The sequence below is a fragment of the Agelaius phoeniceus genome, chromosome 14, assembly GCF_051311805.1.
Source record: "Agelaius phoeniceus isolate bAgePho1 chromosome 14, bAgePho1.hap1, whole genome shotgun sequence".
NCBI lineage: Eukaryota > Metazoa > Chordata > Aves > Passeriformes > Icteridae > Agelaius > Agelaius phoeniceus.
Window position 1 is genome coordinate 16442131 of NC_135278.1, and position 16287 is coordinate 16458417.

Genomic DNA, 16287 nt, shown 5'->3' on the forward strand with positions numbered 1-16287 from the left:
GGGAATTGGGGATGAAGGCATTGGGGGTGAGGGGATTGGCGATGAGGGAATTGGGAATGGAGGGGATTGGGGTCAGGGACAGGTCTGAGGGGGAGTGGGGTGGATGGATGGTGGTGAGGGGTTGGGGGTGAGGGACGCAGGATGAGGGGGATTGGGGATGAGGGACGGGGGTGAGGGAATTGGAGTTGAGACTGCTGGGACAGGTCTGAGGGGGATCACGGCTGAGGGGACGGGGATCAAGGGATTGGTGATAAAAGGGTTGGGACGAGGGACAGGGATGTGGGGACGCGGACTGTCAGGGGTCGGCGCTGAGGGGCACCGGCTGCGCGCCCCGCACAGCGAGGCTGTTCCTCCCACGGAGCTGACAGAGAAGAGGAAAAAAAAAAAAAAAACCCACCAAAAGTTTCGCTCGGTTTTGTTTTTTTCGAATGTGCGAGGCGTGGGGACAGGAAGCGCGGGCGGCGGGGAGGCACAGCCCGCTCCCCGCGGGGCCGTGGGCAGCGGGAAGGAGCCGGGGCGGCCGCGGAGCCGCCTCACCGGGCTCAGAGCAAACCGGCCCCGGAGCCGCCTCACCGGGCTCAGAGCAAACCGGCCCCGGAGCCGCCTCGCCGGGCTCACAACAAACCGGCCCCTGAGCCGCCTCGCCGGGCTCACAACAAACCGGCCCCGGAGCCGCCTCATCGGGCTCAGAGCAAACCGGCCCCCGAGCCGCCTCACTGGGCTCAGAGCAAACCGGCCCCGGAGCCGCCTCACCGGGCTCACAACAAACCGGCCCCGGAGCCGCCTCGCCGGGCTCACGGCAAACCGGCCCCGGAGCCGCCTCACCCGGCTCACAACAAACCGGCCCCGGAGCCGCCTCGCCGGGCTCACAACAAACCGGCCCCGCCGCCTTTGTTTGCCGGCGTGTGTTCGGAGAGAAACACGGCAGCACTGCCCGACGAGGGCAGAAGGAGCGTGCGTGAAAAAATAATATTCCCATTTCACCATTCGATTTTAGGAGCTGGATGGCACTAGATGATGCTGTCAAAAGTGTGTTTTTAAAGGCTAGAAAGGTGCCTCAATGACAGTTTGTATTTGAACATGCTGCATGACTTATCAATAAGCCCTGCCCTCTAGATAGAGCAAAGGAAGACTCAAACCGTTCTTAATTGCCAAATAATTTTTTATGAAATGAGCAGAAACAAGGGAACAAGCTGGTGCACCCCATAGCTCAAACACTTTCCATGCTGATTTTTTTGGCTCAGAAGTCAACCAGTGCACAGACAAGTGTAGGATGCTGTGCTGCTCCAGTCCTTGATTGGATCCCATCCCAGTCCCCCTAAGGTGCCCATTCCCAAAGGTGAATGAAGAGTTGCCTGTTGTGAATGTGTCACTGCAGCCAGCTGGCACCTCAGCATTTCCACTGCAAGCCTGTTTTTAAGGGTCTGGAACTCAACCATGAAAGACAAATGTTTTAGAGTGTGTACTGGGAATGCTTGTCCTTCAGAAAATAAAAATCAGGTGAGAAAATGGAGGAGCAAAGTCACAGGAGTTGATGTCGACAGAGAATTTATGCTTTAAATAAATATAGAATTGTTCAGGCTGAGTCACTTTATTTTTGTTGTGGTAGGAACAATTTGCAGGCTGTGGGTGCACACGTCCATATCCCAGTGCCTCCATTAGTGACACTGGTGTGGCCAAATCTTCTGTGAGATCTGTACATACTTCATCAGTGCCGTCAGGCACTTCATTTAAATATAAAGGAAATCAAGTGAGAAGTGAGTTTTGAAAGTTCTCAGAGTGCTCAACAAGAACTTGTGTCGAAACTCCTGCAGCAGATGCTGTTTTCCTGCATCTGACTTCTCCCATTGCTCCAAATAATAACAGGCTGCAAACAAGTGTTCTGCATCCCCAGGGATTTGAGAAGTTCAGAGGAAAGCAATAATTAAAGGAGTTGGGATTGTTATTTGTGTCAAAGGCTGGAAAAGGGAAATTATTATGTATGTAGATATCAGAAAAAGGAAATTCAGGATTTCTGTTATTCTAGGTCTCACAATCAAACAAGCAACAGGCATTCAATAAAAAGGCAACAGTATGTCACTGAAATGTAAAAATTAGCAAGATCCCCCTCAAATGCTCTTTTATAGAGAAATAAACTATCAAAAATACGTTAGCAAATCACTGTTTTAGGAGGACCAGGGCTCCATGTCTTGGGTTTCAAATGAATATTTCAATATTATATACCTGGATATTATATGCTCCTATTTCTAGAGCATCTAATCTGCCTGTAGGGGTATCAGATCTCATTTGGTGCCCAGGTTTCAGCTGGGGGTATCACATCCCTGCTGAGAAATTTGCAGCTGAATATTTCTGACACTTCAGCACCTTCATCTGTTCAGCAGGTTCTGCCCATTCCATCCCTCAGCAGGTCCTTGCAGGAGCAGCATGAGAACCTCTGAAGGACTTTGATTAGATGAAGGGTTCAAAATAATTAGTTTCTTAATATAGATTTGCTTCAAAATTCACTCTACTGCATGGTAAAGTTGCTGAGAGTAGTATTTTACTGAGCCTAATAGGAAAGGAATAAAAATAAAAATAAAAGTAATAATAATATAGTAATACATGGGATCTGCAGCCAAAATTCAGCTTGTTCAGTATCAGTAACATGAAATCCAAGCACTCAAATGTCCCTTTTATGCACCTGCAGCCACCTGACAGCCTCCATGCTTAATTTACTTATTCAATTTCCCTGAAAAATCACACACTTGAACATATGAACAACAGTTTATTTATGAATTTTAAAAATCCCTGCACAATTCTCTGCATGTCATTCCCAGCAGGACACTTCTAAGAAAGGCCAATTACAGACTGAGGTTCCCTCTCCAGTTTTCTGGTAATCTGTAGCTACCCTAAACAAGACTATTTCAGAAGAATCCTGTAAATTTTGTGTTCATTCACCCAGCAAGTTTTCCAGGGAAGGAAAAATAAAAAATATTATCATCAGGCCAGTGTCTTTTGTTCCCCTCCTTCCCCAGCTTAGTGACCCTGAACCCAAACCACAGCAAGGACAGCAGAGCTTTCCCCTGGAAGAGCTCAGGAAGGAAACTGCAAAAAGCAAAGTCTGAGGATGCTGCCCTTGCTTTTCCATTCTGCTTTTACAGCTCTGGTAACGGCCCTGGAAGGGAACAGGTACAAACCTGGCTTTGGGCATTCAGCTCAAGGCAAGCTGAGCTCTAGGACTGATTGTGAAGCTGGTTTGGGGGATACAGGTGATTCCTCAGGGCGAGTTTATTCCAGTTTTTCATCATTTCACCTTTGATCTGTTTTACGATACAGTTCAGCACATTTTCAGAGTCAGAGCAGCACAGCCCTTCCCTGGTGTGGGGATGAATGCTCGTGGGTACAAAGCACGTTCGTGCCACTCGCTCTCCTGAGGAGGAAAAACAACTGTCCTGATGCAATAAAGATGTGTCCTTGTGTCCCTGGGTCCCTGCCAGCACTGCCCCAGAGGAGGGACTGCCCCACACAGAGCCCAGGGAGATCTCATGTGGGCTCTGTGGGACTGCTGTGGCCTCTAACATGTGGAAATCCTCTCCACTCAGGTCCTAAGGAGCAATTTCCAAAAATACAGCAACATTTTCACCATTTTAGACACTGATATCCCAATACCAAACATCTGTATACAGATTGAGTAATGGAACAGCATCAAGACAAAATCTTCAGTCAATGCTGTGTGTGAATGTGAAACAGAAATGTGAGAGTCCCTATCCCACCCTGTATATTCTGATATTTAAAATATGCACCTAAGCCAAGCTCAGATATGGGTATGCACAGGGATGTGGTATCAAATACAAGCAGTGTGAACTTGTTTAACAGTTTATTGTGTGCTCTGCCCCAGTGTGAAGGCAAGAGGAGCCACTCACACGAGGCAGCAGCCAGAACCTCTCTGTTGTGGTTATGTCAGAGCAAAAAGTGTGAGGGAAGAGGCCCTTGGTGAGTCCCTGCCTCAGCTTCATTACATCTCCCCACCTCATCTTTGTGCTTCTGTAGCAAGGCTTTAAAAGCTCACTTAGGGATAAAAAAAGGAAACCAATTTGGAGATGATGCTCCCAGATCAACACCTTAAGAAAGATCTACTATTCCACTCTCACCGTCAGAGCAAACATATTTTGGGGGATATTTTGGAACCACAGGACAGACTTAGCAGCAAATTTTGCCACATTTGGCCAAAATTTTCTCAAGAAATATCTCAGCCATATGGAAAATACAATGAATTTATCTCTGCTGATCACAGTGCTTTGACAGTAGAAGATGGAAACTGCACATAGGCACAGTGAATGAAGATCCTACTAGACTTTATTTATGCTTGTATATACTTGTTTTCACTTAAAACTATTTCGTTTTCCTTCATTTTGAAATCAAATGTCCTACAGTTTATATTTTTCCCCCAAAACTGAGTGAATGCTTCAAACCAGCCAACTAACACATCTCAGTTCTTCTCTACCCTCAAAGAAAAATATAGATTAAAGATGTAGTATCCTGTCTCCACACTGGCCAGGAAGCAGATGCCAGACAGAACCTACAAACAGGGTAAGCAATAGCTAAAAATACAGCTCCAGATTTGTGTTCTGGCTCAAGCAATTCAGGTTTCATAAACCAAGGGTGAGATCCTGCACAGAACAATCTTGTGGGGTATTTCTTCCATCAGTTTGCCAAAATCTTCTGGAGTATCTGCAATTACAATGATCATAACACCTCACAAATTCCACCTTTATCACCAAAGTACCTCACTCTGAGCCTGCTGCTAAGTTGGATCTGCTGTTCCCTGGCTTTGTATTGCAAGGGAGAGGGGTTAATCCCCTGTGCACATTTGGGATTTCACACAGGTGTACATCCCACCTCCACCCCCATAGCAGGCACTGCTCCTTTCCCCATTCCTGGGCTGGTCACTCACTCAGAGCTGGAGCGGGGAATTCCTGTTTCCCTGCACACATTTTCACTGCTCCTTCGGAATGAACATAAAATTGGCACAAAAAACATAAAGTTGGCACAAATTCCAAAGAGAAGGAAAGCAGTGAGCAGCTCCCCAGGTGCTGTGGGAAAGGACAGGGGACTCAGAGCACCCCAGGAGGGCACACAGGGATGGAGTAAGGAGGGGCTGGTTCCACAGCCATGACTCACCCTGCAGGGATGGACACTCAGGCTTTGTGGGCACTTGTGGAGCCTGAGCTTAGGAAAGGCCAGCAGAGACCACGGGAGTCCTGCAGCCTCCACCACGACTCAGTGGAAACCCCAAGGCCCAGCTTTGTCCAAGCTCCTCCTAAGGACTCATCAACAAGAATTCCTTTGGTAATTCATCTCTTCCCAAAAGCCACTGACGAAAACATGACCAAGTGTGTTTCTGATGGAAACTCCCAAGCTTAGCTGAGCCAAGTGCAGTCAGAAAACGTCATTAAATACTGAAATAAGTCACTGCAGCAGTGTGCACACACCAACAGATGGCAAATCTACCACAAGCAATTGATCCTTTTTTTAAAAAAACTGAATCTCACATACTTTTGTCTTTTTCCAGAACTTGCTTCGTTATGGTTCTTCAAACCTGATTTATTCTTGAAGCTGAAACCAAGCTTGCAAAATCCAACTGGAATTCAGAGCGAATTTCGCCTCAGAGCGCAGAATAAACCACCATGGTGTTCCAATATGCAAATGTATCAACAATGATGAATACTTAAGGGATTGATTGCATCCAAAATCATCGTGATCTCCATCTTCAGGGTAGTTCTTGTGACAGCAGAAGGTGTTACTTCTGCAGTGAGAGAGAGCCAAAGATGTTGCCAGTGCCTAACTTTAGCTAGGAGCCCACATACCATGCCTCAAACCAGTATCCTAATCATCCCAGGTGAAAATTCTTCCCGTTTTGGAAGATTATAATTAACTTCCTACTGAGCCATGCTTAGAAAAATGCCTCAACCTGAAAGATTAAATAGGAACTTAGTATCTGTCAGAAATAATTCAGCAGTAGCTGTTTGTGTCTTGCAGTATAAAGATACCAATTTAAAATTATATATTTAGAAGTTGTTTTCTCCTTATTGTGTAACAAAAGGACTTGACTGGATGAGTAATAGCTGCACTGCTGGAGCAGGGAGGAGGTCCTGAATGCCACTTGAGGCATATCAGTTTGGCTCTTGAGGTAATTGCTGCAGCAGCAGTGAGTGCTGAGAGGGTCCCCACTGCTGGGGGGGCAGAGATCCACAGGAACATGAAATGCAAGCACTCACTGGCCAGCCCCTGCTGCTCTGGGCTCCTGGGGGTCACCACAGCTCCTCTGCTCTCTTCTCCACCACAGTCAAGGTTATTTTCCAGCCGCCTTGACTTTGCTCCTGCTCCAGTTGGGGCACATCTTGACTCATCAGTTCTTTATTTGGAACACACATCACATTTCTGCACTTCATCAGCTCTGCTCCCAGTGAGGTCACTCATTTGTGGCCATTCAATACTTCCAGCTCTCAGTTTCACCCTTCCCACTGCCCTGAGGCTGGAGCCACTCTTCAGCCAGGGATGCTCTTTGTAGCCCTGTGACTTTGGGTTCGGCAGGACACAAGCTGAGCACATTCTGGAATGTATTTCAGAACCAGTCTCTTAAGCCCAACTTCTTTTCCCATTAACTCTGGTGACAATATTCATAATAACTTCAATGGGAGCATGATAATTCTGTAAGTAATTGCTATCAGGAATTTAATTTAAACCTCATTTGACTGACATTTCTTGTTTGCAAGATATCTATTTTAGGAACAATGTCTTGCTAGTATATCTCTCTTCATCTTAGTCATGACTGATAACAGAATAATCATCTCAACCACTTTTCTTTTCCTGCATAATGGCTTTACTGCATTTTTACATAGCAAACACACAAGAATAGAAACAATTAGACAAATAACAGTATTATATGTAGATGAGCAGGTAAGTGACTAGAACTAACTTGAAACTCTTTACTAGGCTGAGAAGCCTCTCGAGCCACAATGGGGTTGTTGAAAAGACTAAGGAAGGATGCAAGTTGTGTTTGTCTCAGCTGGGCTTACCAGGTGTATTAAATACAGAATATCAACGTGCCAGAACTGCAGCCTGCTCCTGATTTCACTGCCAGTAAGGCACTGAGGGGCTGGAGCGTGTCCAGGGCAGGGAATGGAGCTGGGAAGGGGCTGGAGCACCAGGAGGGGCTGAGGGAGCTGGGCAGGGGCTGAGCCTGGAGCAAAGGAGGCTCAGGGGGGCCCTTGTGGCTCTGCACAGCCCCTGACAGGAGGGGACAGCCAGGGGGATTGGGCTCTGCTCCCAGGAACAGGGACAGGAGCAGAGGGAACGGCCTCAGGTGTGCCAGGGGAGGCTCAGGTTGGAGATCAGCAGGAATTTCCCCATGGAAAGGGAGGTCAGGCCTTGGGAGGGGCTGCCCAGGGAAGTTTGGAGTGCCCAGCCCTGGAGGTGTCCCAGGAATGCCTGGATGTGGCACTCAGTGCCCTGGATTGGTCCCAGGCTGGATTCCATGGTCCCAGAGGTTCTTCCCAGCCTCAGGGATTTTGGGATCCTGTGCTGCTCTGCAGGAGTTCCCTGCCCATCCTCCAACACTGCCCAACAGCACAGCAAAGTCAACACTGCCCCAGTCACGTCCAGGACAAATCTGAAGCAGCAATTTCCAGGCAATGGAGCTTTAATCAGTGTCTTTGCTACAGGGAAATGCCACAAAACACTTTGCAGGTCATTGACTTGCTCTCAATAACCAACAGCAGCCACGGGGGAGCGCTGAGCAGGGAGGGACAGGGCTCCCCACCACTGCCGCTTCTTTCTCATATTTCCTCCTTGGCTGTAAATCCACAGGGACAAGCAACTATGAAGAGTCTTCCACAAGCTGACTTTGACACTGAAAGAGTTGCTTCTGTCACTGAGGGGCTGTCACAGGCATAGGTGGAGCTGTGGCAGAACAGCTGAGAGGGGTAAAAAATTGAGAGACAAGCAGACATCCAGGGATCAGGAAAAAATCCAATGCATGCCTTGTGAGAGGCCCCTAATGGGAGGGTTTTTAGTAGATGTTGTGAGTTGGCTTCAGTGAGAAGCAGAGCACTCAGTGGAGGAAACATCTCACAGGATGAGGTCAGACTTGTAAAGAATGGCTCTTAGCCACAGCCCAGCCCAGCAGCATGAGCAGAAATCACCTGTAAGCAGCAAGGATAATTCTGGTGGGGCACCTCAACCTCCCTAACAAAGCTACAAAACCTCAGCTCCAGCTCTTTTTGCATTTCACCAGTTTGTGGTGTTTTGAAGCAAGTTGAAATAATGTAATTCTGAGCATCAAGATTTACCTTGTAAAAGGAGGAGAAACAATCTTTGATTTTTCTTCCTGCAACAAGCACAGTGTGGTACCTTCCCTGGAAGGCCAGCAAAAAGCACCAGGGCAGGACTCTTCAAAAGAGGAGGATCTGCTTTTTTAATACAAAAGATTAATAAGCCTCGCTTTTAAGATCTGCTAACAGTAATCTCGAGGAAAAAAGAAATAATGCTGGGTTTGTGTGGGAAGGAAGCAGATTTAAATCTCAAATGAATGACGTACCTTGTAATTACAGGAACCATTGAAAGAGATAGTCAGAATTAAAATACTTCCAATATTCACAGCGAAATATTACTTTGGAAATTTTCAAGGATGGATAACTGCACATAAACAGAGGCAGATGATCAAGGGCTGAAGATCAAATTAACTCAGAGAAAGAAGTCAGCCTTGTTAAATAATGATATCTAAAATTGTCCCTGAGCTTGGCAGCGAGGGCTTGAGGCAGCGTGTGGCTGGGGGAGCAGCACCTTGGATTTACTGGGAGACTGGGCCTTTGTGAGTGCCACAGCTGCCTTCCAACAGCGCCTGGCAGCAGCACATGAACTCTGAGAATGCCTCAAAATTGGAATGAAAACACCTTTCCAAATTTTCAATCACCAAACAATGGGTGATTAAGCACAATCATTAAGCTGGCAGCCACAGGAGTAACCTATTGCTTCCGTTATGACAAAGTCCTCATTGCTTAATGCATTTTAATAAGACAATTATAAAGTGTTTTATGTTGCACCTAGCTATTAATATTGGTTCTTTAGCACTCTAGGTGGAAGATGTTTTCACTCAGAGATGATTCCATCTGTATTAATGCCACAAATAAAACTATGAACTCGTTTTATATCAATTAATGACAGTTTTTTGGACTCAGTTGACCCAATGGACTCAATTAATGGTATTTTTTTGCACCCAATGGACTCAATTAATGGCATTTTTTGAGTGAGGGAGATGATTACCTGAGCACAGAATCAGCAGGAGACCCCCAGACCCTTTAGATAAGATTTTAATGGGATAAACACATGGTGTCAATTTTCTGTACAGAACATTTTGCCATAAATATTTTCTCCACAAAGGATTTTTCCTCCATAAAATGCCACAGTGATTGCTCAGCATTTCCCTGTGACTCCCCTCGTGTCACTCTGATGGATCTGCTGAGAGCTGTGGAAAGCTCAGGGGAGCCCAAAATTGTCATTCCCTGTTTGTCTGCCTGCTTGTTTGACTCCAACCCCGCCGTTCTGGCTTCCTCCAAATTCGCTTGGAGACTCTGGGAGGGCTTTTTCAGAGCTGCTGGCTTGTCACAGTGACACCTCTGCTCCACTCTGCTCCTTACAGCTGGAAAACAGGGAGAGCTCCATGCAGACACCTCGGCTGCTGCTCCCATTCCTGGCAGGGCTGTGGAGCTGGTGAGGAATTCAGCCAGGCTGGGAAAAGCTCTTTGGGAAAAGCAGCTGCCAGAACCACTGCCATGGCACTGCAGCTCAGCAGCACCAAAATACCCCAGGGGAGGCACCAGGGTGGCCAGAGGGATGGAGCAGCTCTGGGGAAGGAAAGGCTGGGAGAGCTGGGGCTGTTCAGGCTGGAGGAGAAATCTCATTGTGGCATTCCAGAGGCTGGGGGAGCCCCCAGGGAAGGTGGAGAGAGACTGGATGGGCCTGGAGTGCCAGGACAGGGAGGGTGAATGGCTTCAGAGTGCCAGAGAGCAGGGTTGGCTGGGATATCGGCAAAAGCTGGGATATCGGCAAAAGCTGGGATATTGGAAAAAGCTGGGATATTGGCCAAAACTTCTTCCCTCTGGGAGGGGTAAGGGTCTGGCACAGGTGCCCAGAGCAGCTGGGGCTGCCCCTGGATCCCTGGCAGTGCCCAAGGCCAGGCTGGACAGGGCTGGGAGCCCCTGGGACAGTGGGAGGTGCCCCTGCCATGGCTTGGATGGGCTTTAGGGTCCCTCTCACCCCAACCCATCCTGTGTCTACTGACACCTCCCAAGGACCCGATCCCCTCCTCCCTCAAGATGTTTTTGAGCTGGAAATCATGGTCTGAACTTTTACAGGTGCCCTTAACCCCTCACTGACCAGCAGGCTAAACATGTTTATAATCCTCAATGGTTATATTGTAAATGACAACACACCTCGAAGCAGTTCAAGGAGTCACCCAAAAAGCAAATTAAAGTTATCAAAGGTCAGATCCTGGCATGAGAAAGCTGGAATGACTCAGTTTATCCAGAGCATGAGTAGGATCTGTTCAAACTCTCATACACTGAACTAAGAAATGCTTCCAACAAAAATACTCATCATTGTAAAGCCTTTAGGATACAAAAAAAAAAGTAACTCAACAATATTAGTAGATAAAGGTAAAACCAGCTTCTAAAACCTCTTAAGCAGGGGATTTTCTAATGAATAGTATTTTAATTTTTGCTTATTGCTACACTGCTTTTAATACAAATCTTTATTTTGTGCACAAATTTTCCTTTCCTCGCACACATTCCACTCCTAAAACATCCCAGCGAAAACTCCACAATATGCAGCTCATAGCGAGGCTTGGAGCAAACAAAAAAAAAAAAAAAAAAAAAACCAAAAAAGAAAAAGGTTGGGTTTTATTTTTTCCTGGTTGAGCTAAAAACCAGCCGTGATGCCAGCCCACAGCTCCTCCCACGGGCAGCGCCGGCAGCGCCAGCACATCCCGGGTGACACCGGGTGACACTGCAGGTGACACCAAGGGACACTGCAGGTGACACTCCAGGTGACACCAAGGGACACTGCAGGTGACAGCTCCGAGCCCCCTGAAGGGTCAGGCAGGGCCACCCCAGCCCTGCTGTGCTCTGTCCCCATTCCCAGCTGCTCCTCCCTGGTGGGCACTCGGGGCGTTCCCAGCTCTCCTCCTCGCTCCCCAGCTCCTCTTTCTCCATGCTGTGCTTTGTGCCTCAGTTTACCCTTGGTTACCTGCAGTTCCCAGCAGGATTGGTCCTGTTTCCTTCCTGCTGTGGCCTCCCGAGGCTACACACACCCAAGGGATGGATGAGAGGGAGATTTCACAGAGAGCCATGAGTGCAGCCTTTGGCTGATCCTGGATCTTGGATCCCCCCTCTAAGTCCAAGTGGCAAAGCTGGGAGGCCACAAATCCAAGCTTTGTTTTATCTCAGTTTTTAGTGTATTTCACAGCTCATTTTGGGCTAAAACAAGGAAAGCTCTGCATTGCCCAAGCTGGGCTCATGCCAGGCCTTGGGATTTGGGTGAGTGCTCTTCTTGCTGGAGAAGCCCAAAGCAGGAGTTTGGGAACTCTGCCTCTCCAGGCCCTTCCAGTCTTTGCTGCTCAGAGCAACCCCAGGACCTGTGTGTCCCTGTCCCCAGCCACCTCCCAGGGCACCTCTGCCCCTCCTGCCTGCTCCAGAGCTGTCCCTCTTGTATGTACACAAGTTTTCTTTCCAGGCATTGAAAATCTTAAATCTTAGCTCACAAGATGTGTGTGCAGCTCCAGGTCTCACAATACTCAACAATATTTCCACTTTTTTTTTTTTTTTTTTTTTTTTTTTTTTTTTTTTTTTTTTTTTTTTTTTTTCCCCTGGACATCCAGAGTGAGGTCAGAGCAGTTTCCTCTCTTCTTTGGGAATTTCCTTTGCCCAGGAAGCCAACATTCACTGCTGGAAGGGAGTGGCCCCTGTGTGAGCCATGGCAGTGGTGAGGAAGGACAGGAACAAGATGTCCCTCACCTGGCTGGACCTGTCACAGCCCCTGGGTGGGAAATCTGGAATCACTTGTGAGGGGAAATCTGCAGTCAGTCTCTGATTCCTGCTCATGGCCTGGTGTTCACTGGAGCTGCCCTGACCCCCAGCGTGGTGGAGCCAGCAGAACCTGGGATGCATTGACCCACGGTGAGAAATCGATTCTGGGGTGACACAGAGGGGCCCCACTGCCAGAATTCCCCCTCAGAATTCCAGCCACACACCCTTCCCTGGCCAGCCCTTCCCAGAGCCCATCTGAGCTGGCTATAAATACACACCCGGCTCATCCATCGACATTTCAATTTAAATATAATACCCTGCCAGGGAGAGAGAGGGCTTGGAAATATCTGAGGGATGTGGTATCTTGGAAACCGATTGCCTCGAGCTGCCCAAATCAATTTCACAGTGAATCAACACATGGCTGGGGCGTGGGAGCAGCGAGCAGCTGCTGCTGCCACCCCTCCCTGTCCCCAGCCTGTCCCCAGCCTGTCCCTGTCCCCATCCCTGTCCCCAGCCCTGTTCCCATCCCTGTCCCCAGCCTGTCCCTGTCCCCATCCCTGTCCCCATCCCTGTTCCCATCCCTGTCCCTGTCCCCAGCCTGTCCCTGTCCCCAGCCCTGTCCCTGTCCCCATCCCTGTCCCCATCCCTGTCCCTGTCCCCAGCCCTGTCCCTGTCCCCAGCCTGTTCCTGTCCCCAGCCCTGTCCCCAGCCCTGTTCTCATCCCTGTCCCCATCCCTGTCCCTGTCCCTAGCCCTGTCCCCATCCCTGTCCCCATCCCTATCCCTGTCCCCAGCCCTGTCCCTGTTCTCATCCCCATCCCTGTCCCTGTCCCCCTCCCTGTCCCCATCCCTGTCCCCCTCCCTGTCCCCATCCCCATCCCTGTCCCTGTCCCCAGAGGGAGTGGTCCTGGCAGCCCCAGCTGTCCCTGCTGCCCAGGTCAGGGCACATCAGGGTAGGAGCAGGGAGGGCTCTCTGTGGTTTCGTATCAGCTCAGCTTCTAAACTAAAGAGGGGAAAACCCATTGAAAATAATCTGCAAGGGTGATAGGTGTCACTGACATGTTTATGAAAAATCCTTTTGCCAGGATCTTTTCTCCTCAGAAGCTGGGGAGCTTCAGCTTCTCCACAATGTGATTTGGAGAATTGTTTACCCAGCATGTGAATTGTTTTTCCTTGATGACCAATGACAGCCACCTGTGTCGAGGCTGTGAGCAGTCATAAGATTTTATTATCATTCCTTTCCTTTCAAGCCTTTCTTCTATTCTTTTAGTATAGTTTTAGTATATAATTTTCTTTTAATATAATATATATCATAAAATAATAAATCAGCCTTCTGAAACGTGGAGTCAAGATTCTCCTCTCTTCCCTCGTCCTGGGACCCCTGTGAACACCAGCACAGATAGGAGTCTTTATTTGGGAATGTTTGCACAAATTAAGGGGGTTTACTGCTAATTGCTGATGTTATTTTGGTAATATTTTCCACCTGTCTTCAGGCCATCAGCAGCACTTTGAAAATTGCCAGTCCTGCTTCTTGCTGAGGCCACAGATCAGAGCAGCCCTGGGCCAGCTCACAGCCTCCCATGGCAGCAAGAAATGGCATTTTCAGCCACACACTCTGGGGTTTTGTATGAAAAAAATAGATTAATTAATATTTTAAAGAATAGAAGATCATGTATTTCTGAAGTGTGGTTGTAGAACGTGAAAAAATGTGTCCATCCTGTTCCCATGGCCCACATTAGGCAAAATCCCATTCCAGTGGGATTTTTCCCAAAAAGGGCTGAAGCAGGGAGCGTGGGCTGGGGCAAACCTTTCTGCAGGTGTCTCCTGAGGAGCCACAGCCCCACTGAACTCCTGCAGCTGCTTCATTCCTCCCTGATCAGCTTTGATTCCTTGGCCAGGCTCTGTAAAAAGCCTGAAATTTTAAATAATGGTCCAAAAATGGGAAGATGTAGCTGGGAGAGTGTGGGTTGCTGAGAGAAGAGAAGGCTGAGCTAAATATTTGGCAGAATTAAGCAAACCAGGAAAGACATGTGGGCACAGAGAAATAATTCAATATTCAATTTCTGGCGGAATTCATGAAATCTGTTTATAGTTCGGATCACAGTGAGCCATTTATTGCTATTATGGGAATGAAGGCCTGGGGGGGTTGGTGGCAATGGGTTTGCAACTGTGAAATGATTAACAGAACATTAAATTCAGGTTAATTAACCCATGGTCCTTGACCTGATGGGGTGTCTGTGCCCAGGTGTCACCCCAAGGAGTTGGCATTCCCAAACTGGGCTCTCCTGGTGGGGCTGCTGCTCTCCTGCTCTCCCCATCCCTGAGCGGGTGGGACCTGCTGGTGACTCCTTCAAATTCCCCTGAATTCTGACTGAGCCCAAAACCTTCGGAAGAAAGAGGGGGTAAAGGGCTTTTAATTGAAAAAATCACATTTAACAGAAAAGATGAGACTGCCAGGAAAGATTGAGGCTGTGGAGAATTTTTCCTTCCAAAAAAGTCAAATGAGATTTTTCTAGTGAAAAAAATTCTACACAGTCCAAGATAATTTCAGATTTCCAGGAAGATATAACCGAAAAGCAAGATCAAAGAGTAGGTAAAATGTGAAAATTTTCACATTTCTTGCTCTTTCCTCCCCACTAAAATAAAAACTGCAAGTAAATAACCAGAAAACACCTTTTTTCCCAGTTTCTCTCTCCTGCCATGGCCCTTTCCCTTGCTGCTTGCAGCAGGAACGTGGAGCTGGAGTGGCCGCCCCAGCGGTCCCTGCTGTCACACATCACCTCATGCCATGGAGCAGCTTTGGTGCTCCCGAACTTAAATCCATGTGTGCAAATTAAACTGGAATATGCTCCTGGTTTATGGCTGCACCTCCAGTCTGATCTCAGTCTCCTCTTTCCTAAATGCCAGATTTATTTTAATATTTGATTCTCCATTGAGACAAAAATAGTTGTTCATTCTGAAATATGAGGTATGGGGACAGTTCAAGGCATTTTTCTCCAGTTCCTGGGGTTTTTGCCACCAGGTGGCAATGGAGCTGCAGCAGCGCCCGGCTCGGTTTGTTCCCGGAACGCCCGAGTTCAGGGTCCCGGGAACGTTTGTTAATAAATCTTTAGGGTCACACAGATTTAACTCCTCTCCATCCGCGTTCCCTCTGCTTTCATCCTCTCTCTGCAGCCGGAATTCCAAAGCCGGGCTGAGCTCGGAGTTTGGGTGACTTTGGAGCGTTCAGAGTTTAATTAATGAATCGGGATTGTGGAAATCGGCAGCGCAGGAGGGGAGCCCGGGGAGCCGTGAGCCCACGGGACCCGCAGGACGCGGCCACGGCCACCAAGGGCCACCAAGGGCGGCCGGGACCTGCGGGAGCCGGGAATTGAGGGACCAGGGAGCTGCGGGATCCCGGGAATTGCGAGATCCCGGCAATTGGGGGACCCGGGAGCTGCGGGATGAGGGAATTGAGGGATGAAATGAGGGAATTGCGGGACCCCGGAGCTGCGGAATCGGGAATTGCGGGATCCGGGAGCTGCGGGATCCAGGAATTCCGGGATCTGGAATTCCGGGATCGGGGAATTGCGGGATCCGGGAATTGCGGGATCTGGAATTGCGGGACCCGGGAATTGCGGGACCCGGGAATTGCGGGATCAGGGAATTGCGGGACCCGGGAGCTGCAGCTCGCTCCCGTATCCCTGCCCGCACCGAAGCCTTTTCCGTGCGGTCCCCTCGGGCTCTTTCCCAGCGCTCCCGGCCTGGAATCGTTTGGGTCCCGTCCCCAGCAGAGCCGCGCCGCTCTCCCAGCCCCGGCCCCAGGGACTCTCCCCAGCCCCATCCGCGTGGATCGGGGCGCGGGTCAGAGGCCACGGGATTTGCTCTGGAGATTTTTAACTTAGGGAATGCCGAGGGATGGGATGAAGAGAGCACAGAGAGCTCGGGTTTAGCTTAAAAACAGCCTTAAAACCCCCTCGGGTGAGCCGAGCTGGGTCAGCGCTGGGTGTGCAGCGCCTCCGGCAGAAACAAATCCCATTTTGGGAAGGGACATTCACTGCTCCTGGGACAGAGGGCTCCAAGTGAAAATTCCAATCCTGAAAAGCCACTCCATAAATAATAAATTAACTTATATAGTGGGAACTGAAGAATTAGGGCTGAGCCCTGACGTGGATTTAATTCTTGTTGCTCTGAACACAACAGAACATCTACAAGGCCATTAATAAAGACAGAAACAGAGAAGTTCA